This window comes from Lathyrus oleraceus, chromosome 3 (assembly GCF_024323335.1).
Source record: "Lathyrus oleraceus cultivar Zhongwan6 chromosome 3, CAAS_Psat_ZW6_1.0, whole genome shotgun sequence".
NCBI lineage: Eukaryota > Viridiplantae > Streptophyta > Magnoliopsida > Fabales > Fabaceae > Lathyrus > Lathyrus oleraceus.
The window spans coordinates 282,530,533-282,534,768 of NC_066581.1; the positions used below are offsets into that span (position 1 = coordinate 282,530,533).

At 35.4% G+C, this 4,236-nt stretch overlaps 1 long non-coding RNA gene across 1 annotated transcript; it reads right to left on the reverse strand.

Annotated features, from left to right (window-relative positions):
* Nucleotides 1-1,150: 1,150 nt before the first annotated feature.
* Nucleotides 1,151-2,928, reverse strand: LOC127129165 (uncharacterized). Its single transcript, XR_007806199.1, has 3 exons — nt 2,745-2,928; nt 2,313-2,651; nt 1,151-1,841 (listed from the first exon to the last, which is right to left on the reverse strand). It is a non-coding gene; the product is annotated as an uncharacterized LOC127129165 (long non-coding RNA).
* Nucleotides 2,929-4,236: the final 1,308 nt, after the last annotated feature.

Here is a 4,236-nt window from a genome sequence, read left to right on the forward strand (position 1 = left end):
GAAGACATGTGGATTCCTGACCAAGGATGGTTTAAATTCCTAACTTGGATTCTTTTGGAACCCAAAGTGCTTTAGGTTAGGGACCTACTTGAGCAGGGGAACTAAAAGTGGAACTCCCAAATAATAAATGAAAATCTCATACCCTATGATGCCACAAAATTCTAAACATCCCTATAGGGGACAATGATGAGGAAGATGGGTTGATGTAGGTAGCTAATAAAAATGGATTTTACACAGTCAAATCAGGGTATCACTATTTTAATGATAGAAAGCATACCAACCAAGCTGATAACTCTAACTTCAAGGAGAAGGAGAAATTATGGAAGAAGCTTTGGAGTATAAACATTCAACCTAGGATAAAAGTGCTTACTTGGCACATTCTTAATGATGATATTCCTATTAGAATGGAACTTAGCAAATGAGGGGTGAAGTTCCCTTTATTTTTCTGATATCCTTTTTTAGGGAGAAACTACCTCACATGCTTTCATTGAAAGTGAGAAGGTTAATATGATTTGGTTTGGCTCAAATTTAAACTTAAATTTCTAGCAGTCTACTAACATTAGGCTGAAGGATTGGTTGTGGGATATCATTCAGGACACATCATCAAGGAAATCCTTAACATTATATATAGCATATAATGGGCTCGTAATAAGTTGGTTGTTGAGGGGACCTACCCTAATATGCAATATATCCTTAGCTATGCTAGCAACATCAACAAAACTTATCACAACACCAATGACAAAGACACCAGAAGAGATGAAGATCAGGGAATGCAACAGAAGCAAATACATAAGAAGAAAGAGGATAGGAGTGACCTTAACATATACTTACAGAGTAGCAATAATTATCACAACAAGGGCTTAGATTATCATCAGAATTACCTTTAAAACATCAACCATCTGAATACTAGTAAAAGAGATATAAACAAACAGGATGTGCTAAAGAAGAGTACTAGGAGAACTTGTAAAGGTATTTATATCAACGGAAGGAGGGACAGTGGTAATCATGCCTACAAGATATACAACCACAATAACAATGAAGAGAACAAAGTGAGAAATAAAGGCAGAGAGAAATGCAACAAGGATAGAGATAATGAAAAGGAAACTTACATTCAGAAAGTTCATACTAGCTTGGACCTTGAGATTTGATCTTAACAATAGTAATTGGAACTGAAGAACTAGATATATTGGATAGTCCTCTGGGGACCAGAAAGAAGAAACTAACATTGATAAGGATAAAATCCTATAGAATGTCAATAATCATCATCGGTAACAAACACAACAATGGTGAAAAAGCAGAGTGTCAGTCAAATCAAAACATTACCAATAAAGACAAGAAGGAGAAGCGCCAGAATCAGACACAACCTTAAGATACTCAAATTAGAAACACCAATCAAAAGAATAACTAGATACTGAACAATCAGAGCAGAAACAGAGAGTTCAACAAGGGGAGACTGCACCAACAGAGGCACCTTTATAGCAACAAGCACCATACTTCTAATCAAGTAGTAAAAGAAAATTAGATTCAAAAGAAGAAGAACAGGAGGAATGGTACATGAATTTACATCAAAGACAATAGAGACAAATATGATGTTGATGGAAGATGTGAAGCTCATGCCTACATGCACAACATCAAAATAAATTATGAGAAGAATCAAACGAGAAACAAAGGTAAAGAGAAATGCAATATGGAAAGTGACACCAAAGAGGATACTTACGCTAAAAAGGCTACAATAACTTGAGACTGCATAAAAAAATAGCAATTGGGGTAGAAAACTTATGTACAAAGGCGAGTCCTCTGGAATTCAGAAAAAATAAGATAACATTGACAAGGATAGAACCCTGCAGGTTGACAAAATTCACAATCAAGTTAAATAAAATTAATACCAATAAAGATAAGAAGGAGAAGCGCCATAATCAGAATCATACTCAAAAACCTCACATCATACCCTTTATAAAGGAGAAAAATAATTTGGTTAGTGATATCACTAACAACTAAGCAAATAACAAAGAGAAGAATCAGAAGAATATTACCCAAAACAATCCTATAAGAATTAATTCATCAAAGGGAAAACAGGGAATGACATGTAAAAGATGAAGAGGAAGCAATCGAAAGCTAAATGTATGGATCATATCTCAGCCACCAATTGGAAAGTTTGTGAGGAAAATCCCAAGAAGGAAGATATGGCTTACAATAGCATCAACGAATCTAGATATAACTAGAAAAATCTTGTGAGTAACCCTAATCAGATTTCTAACAACAAAAACATAAAAAAAGGACAATCAAGGAGAGGATCGTACTCAGAAGCTTACTTGTAACAACATGAAGGTCCAAATCTAGAAGGGTCACGATAACCACGTGCATAATAGGAAAAGGGATGGTGACAACCTTAACTCCACCAAGTAAGGTAGAGCTCGAAAAATCAACATCAATAGCCAAGAAATAAACAAAAAAGTTAGTAAATCGAAGCGGAAATCAAATTACAATAACAAGAATGATGAGAGACAACGTGGAGATCAAATCCAAAATTTTACCTCTAGCATTCATATGAAAACCAAAACGAGACATGGAGAATTGAAAAGCCACATGCATGATATGAAGAAAGAAAAAGTTGAGATGGAAAACCAAATTCAGTGGAAGAATCAGCAAATCTACATTTACACGGATGCAAACTTAGTTATCTTTGACGAATGGAACCTTGGAGCAGTTTACCGAAACGACAAAGGGAAGATCAAAATTCTTACCACTGGGAACCAAAGGGGTCATGTTTATCCCGTTGAGGGTGAAACTCAAGAGATCTCGAATGTGTTAGGTGTTGCGAAGAATGTGAATGTGAAAGAGGCTGTGGTTTACACACACATTGAAATGGTGGTGAACCAAGTCAACCAAAGAAGAAAAATGAAGAAGGTGGAAGATCGTACTCACTTAGGTAGACAAACGGTGCACATTGCTAAAACCCTATATCAATTGGATCAGTGGCACACAATCCACATTAGTAGAGTGAATATGACATAGCAAGCTATAACAAAAAAAAAACACTTTCTGGATAAATAAAAATGATTAAGCCTTATTGGGCATTTTGTTTAAGAAGAAGCCCAAAAAATCCATTTCTATCCGTTTTTTCAATCTCTCATTTTTGTTATTACTATTCTTCTTTTATTTATCCTTTATTAAAAGTATGGTTGAATTTTTTTTAAAAGCTATAGATTTTTTTTCAAAAGTAGGAGTGAGTTCACTCAAATGCAAGATGTGTTAAAAAAACAAAAAAACATTGATTCATTGATATAACAAATAAAAAACAAATAATAATAATAATAATAGATTTTTTTTAAGTAAATGTAAAATAACGGATGTAATACCCCAAAATTTACCCTTCACTTTTTCATGGAAAGCATGGGATTGCATTAGCATCATACTAGGTCATACTCATTGCATACTGCATCAGTGACTTGAGAAATCAGGTTTTGATTGATCACTCCTTACCAGAAGGAGCCCACACAAAGCAAGTTTGAGAATTGGACTTCATTTTCGAAATATTCAAGCCTCAAGGGTCTCAAGGTGGTCCAGGTATCTCATGGTGGTCTGCAGTTTGTCAGTGGAAGAGTCAGAGCTCTCAGAGTGTGCATCTGCATTTGATCAGAAATCAGGGTTTCATGGCTATCTGCAATAGGCAATGTTTGATGGAAAGAAAAGGGGGCTCATTCATGTCATGATTAGAGAGGCATCTTGGCCTAAGAAGATCCACAATTATCACAAAAATATCCTTTGGCAACTTGTGCAGTCAGATCCTAGTCACTTTTGCCCTAAAATTAGGGTTTGGTATAAAATCGGTTTATTTCTGATTCCTTGAATGAAACTCATTTCCATGGCCCTCCACATGTCCACAAGGATCTACATACAAAAAATCAGCTCTTTATTTGAGCCAGAGGTGCCTCAATTGATCAATGGAATCGGGAATTAGACAATTCGGGAAAAGTCAACTGTGGGGTCAAAAAAGTCAACTCTTGACATTTTGAAGGTGGGATCTCAAAATTCATGCCCAAGGAAGCCCACATGTGAAATTTTACCAAGATTGGATCATGGATTCACCATTTAATCAAGAGTTGGAAAAATTACTAAATGTGGAAATGTTTGACTTTCCATTTAAGGCAAGTTTTTATGGTTTTTGCATCCACTTTAAGCCGATTTTCCACCAAGATGCAATCTCCATTTGAAAATTTCTCCAACATGAAAGTT